The sequence below is a fragment of the Erigeron canadensis genome, chromosome 4 (assembly GCF_010389155.1).
Source record: "Erigeron canadensis isolate Cc75 chromosome 4, C_canadensis_v1, whole genome shotgun sequence".
NCBI classification, from domain to species: Eukaryota; Viridiplantae; Streptophyta; class Magnoliopsida; order Asterales; family Asteraceae; genus Erigeron; species Erigeron canadensis.
The window spans coordinates 34,759,142-34,769,919 of NC_057764.1; the positions used below are offsets into that span (position 1 = coordinate 34,759,142).

At 34.6% G+C, this 10,778-nt stretch overlaps 1 non-coding gene across 1 annotated transcript; it reads left to right on the top strand.

Moving 5' to 3' along the window:
* The first annotated feature begins 9,761 nt into the window (after window positions 1-9,761).
* LOC122598720 lies at window positions 9,762-9,867 on the top strand. Its single transcript, XR_006323709.1, has one exon. It is a non-coding gene; the product is annotated as a small nucleolar RNA R71 (small nucleolar RNA).
* The last annotated feature ends 911 nt before the right edge of the window (window positions 9,868-10,778 follow it).

A 10,778-nucleotide genomic window follows, 5' to 3' on the forward strand; every position in this document is an offset into this window, starting at 1 on the left:
TAACTCATGCATTAGAAATTTTAAAGTCGACGGTTAGTAAAGTGGATCGTCGTCACCCTCACCTGTTTTCATAAGTAAAGTTTATAAACATCATTTTAAAATTTGATTTAAGTATGGTGAGTATACAACTATTTAATGTATTTTTCATTAAAAAACGTAATTTTCATTCAAAAATCTTAGCCCTAAATTTTATAGTAAATGTATAATTATTTATTGTATCTTAAATGTAGCTCTAAAAAGGTATTACTATTTTATTTTCTATGTTGTACGCTTACCATAAAATTAAAGGGGTTGACTTTTCATACGAAAGGTACAAATTTTTTTTATTCACATTAAATGTAGACCTAAGGGTTATGTTTAGCATTTTCTTATTTTTTATAATCATATAATTGATCACTTTTGTGTTTTTCTTGGTATACTAATGTAATAACTTTAACAACAATTAGTATATTTAGTACAATTAAAGTTTCTATCTTTATCATTTTTTACTTTTATATTTCTAAGAATTTGACTTTGAATCTGAAAAAAAGATTTAAGGGCTTAACTATGATTTAAAATTTTAAATGGCTAGATATAAATAAAAGTTAACTCTTTTTTTTTTCTATGTAATGATGACTATATATATATAATATAAAGTTTGAAGTAATAACTTTTTTTAAAGAAAAGAAAAATTAAATAGTTGTTATGATTAGAAAATTTTAAATTGTGATGTTTAAATTTAATGTAAATTGTTTTCATCTTTCTGTATAAAATTTTGACATTTTAAAATGAAATGAACATGTTTGTGTTTTCATATTAGTATAAGATAAATATCGAATATGATTTTAGTCATGCATTTTTGACTTTCGTATCTATGTTGCTCGTGTTGTGGTTGGAGCCATTTAAATGTAATTATCATGTGTTAAATAGTTACCATAATACTCTTAATTAAAATGAAAGAGTTACTATATTTAAGTTAGTTAAAGTTGACTTTTAATTTGAATGGTTAAGATTTAAAAGGTTATGATTTTAGATGGTGATAAGTCATAATTATATTTATATTAAATGGTCTAAAAATAATTATATAGATTAATTTTTTATAGAATAGGCCTACTTTGATATATATTTCGCGAATTTCAGGTTTGAGCTAAAATGATGAATATGGCAAAATTTGATCGACGTTGAAGTATCAATCAAAAATAAAACCTAAATACCTTATACTAGATAGGGTAAGTGAGTATCGTTCCCGCGATGAGCGTCTGTGGTTATAATCAAGTTTTAACAATTTTCGTTTGGTGTTAAAAATAAAAATAAAAACTAATTTTAATTAACTAAAGCAAAGATAAAATTAATTAACTAGACTTAAGTAATAAAACAAGACAATATTATAAAGAGAACTTGTAAACAATAATAAAAAGTGCATCCCTCCCGAATCCCAAAAGTTGCGTTAATTTACCTAATAAACTTTACCGAGTATTTATTTTAAATTACATAGACATAATTTTATTATTTGACAAGAACAGTTTTGGGCACAACCTATGTTAATTAGATGACCTGTCTTAATCCCTAAACTAGGTGGACTCGACACAAATCATTAACTCGCAATAAGTTGTTTTACGAAAATTCAAATCAAATAATAGTGAATAAAATACTCAATCAGTCATATGAATTATAATATAAAAAGAACAATGTTTACGCGACTGAAAGTAAAGTTCATCAAATAAAATTAACTAACAATTGTTCATCGGGAGAGATTACAAAAACTTTAGCCGGACATAGTCTTCAAATCACCAACCATTGATAAGAGTTGCTCCATGAATTCGATGGTGATATATTGCTTCGCGTATGTCTTCTGTTCGTCCGAAAATATGTGAGCCGCCAAAGAGAATTATGTCGAATGATATTAAATGTCGACCAAAATCCCCTTCGAATTAATTGCCAGCCGAATTATATTATGTGTTTCGAGAATTATGGTCGGCTCCAAATCCCTCTGAAAAAGATACTCCTTCAAAACTTGATAAACAATTATATATATAGTCTTCTTAATTCTTGATGCCCACGTATTAGCTTCCAAACCGACATACAAAAACAATACCATCATATGGGCTTTTTGCTTGCATAAGATGTGGTATACAGCCCATTTGGACAAATAAGCCTACAATGGCAAACTATTAACTTTGTCTTGCTATGTTGTTGCACGTGAGTTCCAAATAACCAACACGTAGATGGAATTAATTCATAACTTCAAATATAGCGCATGTAATTGTATCTAGCTTGTGCTTTTGAAGACTTATACGCCCCCTTTATTCACTTGTACATTGATGATTTAATTGATTTGTAATATTGCAGTGCCATCATCTATCGGCTTTTGATCTGCTTATCACTATTTTAAGCCATATTTCATCATTTTAACTCAAATTTGAAATTCGCGAAATATATATCAAAGTAGGCCTATTCTATAAAAAATTAATCTATATAATTATTTTTAGACCATTTAATATAAATATAATTATGACTTATCAAACCTCCCCAACTTAAGCTTTGCTTGCCCTCAAGCAAATCCATCTTTCAAAATCTTTTATTATTCCTTCGGTACACAAATATGAAAGACATGACAATTAACAAAAAGAAGCTAAACCATAAAATTAGAAAAGAATTAAAATGGTTAGACAGTTTTAATCTTAAATGAAAACTGAAATGTTTAACAATACTCAAATGATTCTCAAGCCTCGATAGAATACGACTAAGCACTGCTCAAATGAAACGAAACATATCTCACTATCACACTCCAACTAACAAACTATTGGGTTGTATAATGCATAATCACTCAACGCCTAATCGTGATGCATACTATTTTACCATAGGCTTGTTCTAGAATCAAATCTCCACCGACATGGCGTAAGCACCAGGTACAACCATAAGAAGAGGACTTTTAAAGGGTTGTAATGTTGTGAAAGGTCATTAAAAATAAGGGATATGGTATATTTAGGATAATTGTTGTAAAATGTATAATATAATAGAAATTAAAAATTCAAAAACATAGTCTAGTCCAACACAACCCGTGTCATTAGTTGCCATCTTATCCATAAACCCAAAGAAATAATCCTGACAATACAACTCAATAGACCAATAAAAACTGATACCATTGTGGTGTATTACATTCAAGACGACTTAAACAACCATAACAAACCATTGTTGGCTTTAACTAACATACCAACTTATAATAATTTGACTTAAATGTAAGAAATACTAATTGACAGTCCAAGTTCATTTTTTCTCATTTTTTACTTTTTTTTTTTTTTTTCTGTTTTTCTGTTTTATTCCTCTCTTTTTTTCCTGTGAACTATTTTTACCCTGTCTAATTGGTATTTCATTTGAACTTTACAATGCATTAACAAAATATATCAAACTAACACAACTTAACAAACCCAAACCATCCAACTAGCATAGACAACCAATGACCCACCAGGATTTCGACTATCGGTATGGCTAGGATAAGTGAAATATCTGGGGTGGATTTAAAACAAAAGAAATAGGCTAGGTTCAACAGGTTTTCTAATTGTATCTTACACTAAAAATGAGTGTAACAAGGGTTTCACAGTGGTGGTTCACTAACCAGTGTAGTTAGCTACTAAAAACATGCACATAACAATGAATATGAACACAAATAACAAAACAAGGGGTGAAATTCAAAGAAAAAGGGTTTAATCCTAATTTGCCTCTTCGTCTTCTAGTCATACCTATATCACTGAAGTGATCTCACTGCGGTCTCGAAATGATCAACTAGGACAAGTTTTAGAATCAATGCGATCACCGGCACACTCATATCAAAGAAGAAAGCCGGAAAATGGAAAAACCAACCTCAAACTTGCACATCATAGTTCAAAGTTCTAAGTAGAACCCTTACTCTTGAATAAATTCAAAAGCCTATGAGAGAGACAAATTTACAAAGCCAATCAATCCAAATCCGTAAACACCTAACATATCTATAAATGATCAAGAATCTCACAGAATTGGTGTTTTGGGATATAAGTGTGCTAGTCATGTTATCAATCTAGAAGGGATCGCCCTATCAATCATTTGAGATTTACATTTCCCGATTAAAAATTTGTACCAAAAAGGAATAGTTCAATTACTTACTATATTATTCCTATGTTGCAAAAAGTAATCAAACATTGAGGACAAACATCGCAAAAGTTCAAAATTACCCCGGTTTTTCCTATTTACTTCCCCCCGACAACCAAGTTGTATAGTGAACTAAATTAAAACTATGGGAAAATAGGGAAAATAGATAAAAAGTATAAGAAAAACGAAACTTCCCGGGTTTAGATGATGCACTCTGATGCTTGGTTGACTTTCAAAATGCATAGCAACCATCATTGTGTTTCTTCTATTGCACCATCCTTCTTCTCTTCTTGAACCTACTAACAAACAAGTAAACTAACAACAAAACAATAAATTTGACTCCCCTCCCCAACTTTGAGCCGAGCATTGCCCTCAATGCTCAAAATTAGAGATCAGTCTATTAGTCCAAAAATTCACATCTTTCACTCTCCCGGGGTTGACACAAATAAACAAGTTAATACAAACCCCTCCCCAACTTTGACCCTGTCAAAGTTGATGAACAATTGTATTATTAATGACATAACTAAAAAACAATTAAAATAAAAAGACTCAAAAACTAACTAAATTAATGGGTTGCCTCCCATTCAGTGCTTAGTTTAACGTCATCAACTTGACGATACCTGGTTGGAGCCTAATTGATAGATTGAGATGGCACAAAATGTACCACCTCCATAGTCATGGCTGCACCTTTCTCCAACTCAAAACATAACTTCAACCGTTGACCATTGACCATAAATGGCTCGCCACCATCCAAATTCTTAATCTCCACTACTCCATGAGGTGTAACTTTGGTGACAATAAACGGCCCGGTCCATTTACTCTTCAGCTTACCTGCAAACAACTTTAAACGAGAATTAAATAACCATACCTTTTGACCTACCTGAAATGACTTCCTCACTATATGTTGATCATGGAAAGCTTTGGTTTTATCCTTGTAGATCTTGGAATTTTCATAAGCTTCTCGTCTCATCTCCTCTAACTCTGACAATTGAAGTTTTCTTGCCACTCCAGCTTCATCCAAATCCATGTTTACCTGCTTAATAGCCCACTCTGCACGATGCTCAAGTTCAACAGGTAAATGACAAGCTTTACCATAAACAAGTCGATAAGGTGACATGCCAATAGGGGTTTTAAATGCCGTTCGATATGCCCATAAAGCATCATCCAATCGTTGTGACCAATCCTTGCGGTCAGGTCGAACGGTTTTTTCCAAAATCCTTTTAATTTCCCTATTTGACACTTCAACTTGTCCACTTGTTTGTGGATGATAGGGTGTAGCAATTCTATGATTCACACCATAGTGCTTAAGTAATTTACCAAATTTAAAGTTCTTAAAATGAGATCCACCATCACTAATAATAGCTTTGGGAATTCCATGTCTAGCAAATATGTTTTTCTTAACAAATTTAAGCCCTACACTATGATCATTAGTCCTAGTAGCTTCAGCCTCTACCCATTTAGAAACATAGTCAACTGCCACTAAAATGTATTCAAACCCAAAGGAAGTAGGAAAGGGACCCATAAAGTCAATGCCCCACACATCAAAAATATCACAAACAAGTATAGGGTTCAAAGGCATCATGTCCCGTCTAGATATCCCACCAACCTTTTGACACCTAACACATGCTTTAACAAATAAATGGGCATCTCTAAAAATAGTTGGCCAAAAGAAACCAGATTGAAGTACCTTATGCCCTGTTTTTCTTGCACTAAAATGACCACCACATGCAAAAGAATGACAATGTGCAAGAATATCATTGTGCTCATGATCGGGCACACATCTACGAATTACCTGGTCCGGACACATCTTGTAAAGTTGCGGATCCTCCCAAATATAGTACTTCAGCTGAGAGAAAAAGTAATCCTTTTTCTGCTTGTTCCAATGCTCTGGTAATCTCTGCGTAGCCAAATAATTAACAATGTGAGCATACCAAGGTAGATTAGAAACATTAAATAAACTTTCATCAGGAAAGTTTTCTTGAATCAATTCAGTTGGGTCAAATGGCGGTGGAGGAATCCTAGACAGATGATCTGCAACAACATTTTCACAACCTTTTTTATCACGGATCTCTAGGTTAAATTCCTGTAACAAAAGAATCCACCGAATCAGTCTAGGTTTTGCATCTTTCTTTTCCAATAGATGTTTTAAAGCACTATGATCAGAAAATACAATAACTTTAGACCCCCAAATATAAGACCAAAATTTATCTAAAGCAAAGACAACAGCAAGTAATTCTTTTTCAGTTGTTGTATAGTTCAATTGAGTTTCAGAAAAAGTTTTACTTGCATAATAAATCACAACGGGCTTCTTGTCAACCCGTTGTCCCAAAACGCCCCCGCTGCATAATCACTTGCATCACACATAATTTCAAAAGGTTTTGTCCAATCCGGTGATTGCAAAATTGGGGCCTCAGTCAGCTTTTGCTTCAACAAGTTATAGGCCTTAAGACAAGATTCATCAAAAATAAATGGTGCATCTTTTAACAACAAATTACACAATGGTTTAGAAATAGCACTAAAGTCCTTAATGAATCGCCTATAAAAACCTGCATGTCCTAAAAATGAACGGACACCCTTAACATTGGTCGGTGGTGGGAGAGTGGAAATGAGTTGTACTTTGGCCCGGTCTACCTCAAAACCACGTTCAGAAACAACATCCCCTAACACAACCCCTTCCCTAACCATAAAATGACTTTTCTCCCAACTCAAAACAAGATTTGTTTCGGTACATCTTTTTAAAACCTTTTTTAATTGACCTAGACACGCTTCAAATGATTGACCAAATATAGAAAAATCATCCATAAAAATTTCTAAGGAATCACCCACCATGTCAGAAAAAATACTCATCATACAACGCTGAAAAGTAGCGGGTGCGTTGCATAAACCAAATGGCATCCTTCGAAAGGCGTAGGTGCCATATGGACAAGTAAAAGTGGTTTTGGCCTGGTCATTAGGATGAATGGGTATTTGATTGTAACCTGAATAGCCATCTAAAAAACAGTAAAACTTTTGGCCAGCTAGTTTCTCTACAATTTGGTCAATAAAGGGTAATGGTATGGTCCTTAGAAGTAGCAAGATTCAACTTCCTATAATCTATACAAACCCTCCATCCCGTGACAGGACGGGTAGTAATCTGCTCTCCATCTTCCATTTCAACAATGGTGATGCCAGATTTCTTCAGAACAGTCTGAGTCGGACTGACCCATTGACTGTCCGAAATGGGAAAGATAATACCTGCATCCAGCCATTTTAGCACTTCCTTTTTTACCACATCTCGCATATTGGGATTCAACCGTCTTTGAACATCGTGAGATGGTTTAACATCTGGATCAGTTACAATCCTGTGCATACACAACAATGGGCTTATCCCCTTTAAGTCAGCAATGGTCCATCCAACAGCAGCTTTGTACTTTCCAAGCACCTCCATTAATGCCTCCTCCTGTGGTCCTGAAAGATCAGAAGCAATAATAACTGGTAAGCTTTTATTAGGACCAAGAAAAGCATATTTCAAATGAGAAGGTAAAGGTTTAAGTTCAAGAGTAGGAGGTGTCTCCAATGATGGTTTAGTGGCCGTATCAATGCTATGTGGTAATGGCTCAAACTTGTATGACCATGGTGGCATTTGTGAATCTACTGTGCTAGCAACTGCTTTCTCAATAGCATTCACCTCCTCTACCTTTAACAATTCTTCATCATCTGCATAAAAACACTCAAAAACATCGTCCTTAAGCATACGAGTTGCATGCTTTTGGACCTGTTCATCAATAGCATCAATAGCATAACAATCATTAGTAATAGAAGCCGATACTGTATTAAAAATATTGATTCTTAGCTTCTTGTTACCAAAAGAAATATCCATGGCCCCTGTTCTACAATTAATGCGTGCATCAATTGTAGCCAAGAATGGACGACCCAAAATGATCGTCGGTGGGGTATCCCTATACGATGCCTCAGTATCCATCACAATAAAATCAATTGGATAATAAAAATCCTCAACTTTCACAATCACATCCTCTAAAATACCTCTTGGAATCCTTGTTGACCGATCAGCGAGTTGAATAATAATATCAGTTTGTTTTAAAGTACCTAACTCATACCGATCAACTAGACTAGATGGAAGTATATTGATGCTTGCACCAAAATCCGTCAACGCCTTTTTGATAAAAACGTTACCAACAGTTACAGAAATAAAAGGCGTTCCTGGATCTTTCAACTTTGGTGGAAGTGAGCCAGATATAACAACACTAACTTGTTCGGTTAATTCCACCTTTTTGGGCAATGATGACTTAAGTTTCCGTTTTTGGGTGCACAAGTCTTTCAAAAATTTTGCATAAGCTGGAATTTGCTTAATTGCGTCAATTAATGGAAGATTAATTCTAACTTGTTTGAAAATTTCCCACATATCATCAGATTTTGGTCCCTTTTTCCCATAGGGAGAGAAGACCGATGTCTTTAAAGCTGTTGGGAATGGTGGGGTGTTAACATTCACATCATCCTCCCCAACTTTGGGTTGAGTGTGAGGTTTCACAAAAGTTTCATTATTTTCATTACCCTCCCCATTTTTAAATGAAAACCCGTCATCATTTTCCAAAACATCATCATCATTACTAGAAAAAGAAAACTTACCTTGATCATACCTGTTTGTAGGCATGTCTGGGATCTGAACCTTGTTGTCATACACTTTACCATTCTGAAGTGAGCTAATCATGTTTACATGTCCCTGACCTTAAGGCTTGTGTGCTGGATTTAAATTTGTGTAGCTTGGAAGCCTCCCATCTTCTCTCCTCCCCAATTGCTCAGCAAGTTGTCCCATTTGTCTTTCTAAAGCAGCAATAGATTTGGAGTTTGCCTCGGTTTGTTGCTTATTGCTTTGAATATGCACATCCCAGCCTTGGGTCATCATTTTCATATCTTCCATGAACAACTGCATTTGTGATTCTAAGCTAGATGATTGATTAGCATTTTGATTCTGATTTTGCCCTTGGAATGACCCTTGACCTTGGTTTTGATATGGATGTGGTTGGTTCGGGTATTTTTGTTGACCATATTGCTGAGGTTGCCTCTGAAAGTTAGCCTGATTTTGAAAATTTTGTTGAGGCCTTTGTTGAAAGGGTTTTGGTGGTTGGTTGAATTGTTGATTTGTTTGGTTAAGATTTTGCGAGTTCATTGCATTATCACCATTCCATCTGAAATTTGGATGATCTCTCCAACCCGGATTATAAGTGTTGGAATATGGATCATATCTCCTACCTTGCACTTCATTCACCTGCTCTTCCATAATGGGTGGCATCGATATGGGACATGAGTTAGCAAAGTGATCCGGATCTCCACATGATGCACACACATCTTGTACCTGCAAAACATTAGTACTACCACTCCCGAAATTTTGGAGTACAAGATCAAGTTTCTTATTAAGTGCATTGAGAATACTATTATCAAAATTTCTTGAATTAGAGACAGCATGTACAGGGGCACTACTAGATGATCATCGATCAACTAAAGCTTGGGTTTTGGAACCCTTACTTAGTTTCTCGAAAAATGTCCATTCCTCTTCACTAGTGCGAGTTAAAAATACACCACCACTGGCAGCGAGTAAGAGTTGTCTATTTGCTGAATCAAGACTATCATAAAATTTTTTGACAAGCTCCCATGTTGGCACTTCATGATGAGGACATGACCTTAACAATTCTTTAAAACGTTCAAAAACTTCATGAAAAAGTTCATTAGGCAATTGTCTAAAAGATTTTATCTGGTTTCGAACATCAGAAGTTTTACTTATTGGATAAAATTCTTCAAGAAATTGTTTTTTCATTTCCGCCCAAGTAGTAATGCTCCCCGCCCTTAATGACAAAAACCATCTTTTTGCTTTATCTTTAAGTGAATAAGGAAAAAGACGTAACCTTACTTCATCCTCGGTGAAGCCATTAACTTGATTGGTAGCACAAATCTCCACAAACTCTGTAAGATGCTCATATGGTTCTTCTGATGCAGTCCTTCGAAAAGTAGGTAGAATGCTAATCAATTGAGGTCGAGCTTCAAACCTCCGGTTGGCATTGTTAGCAGCAGCAGCCGGATAAGCAATTGGTGATGCATCCGTGTATACTCCCGGACGATAGTATGAATCCACTCCACGTTCTTCTTGATCTCCCATGTTTGTGTCAGATGATGAATCTTCTAAATCCTTGAAATCAAACTGTGACTCCTTTGCAACTAGTGAATTTTCAATAGTTTCACTACTTGATGCTTTTGCCGTCTTTCTGTTTGCTCTAGCAGTCTTCTCAATCTCTGGATCGTGTAACAATGGTGAAATCCTATCGGAATTTCTAGTATGCATGCACTAAAAGTAACTGAAACCAATAAAAACAAAAACAAACGCGTAAAATAGAACAAGAAATAATAAATGCAGAAAATATACTATAATAAAAAGAGAAAATCTTTTTGTATTTTTTTCTAAAGTTTTATAATTTTTTTGGTTTTTTCAAATTTTAAAAGTACATAAAAATAACTAACTAGAAAAGATTAATAAAGAAAAATAAAACTTGAACTACAAGCGCACTCGCTCCCCGGCAGCGGCGCCAAAATTTGATCGACGTCGAAGTATCAATCAAAAATAAAACCTAAATACCTTATACTAGATAGGGTAAGTGGGTATCGTTCCCGCGAGGAGCGTCTGT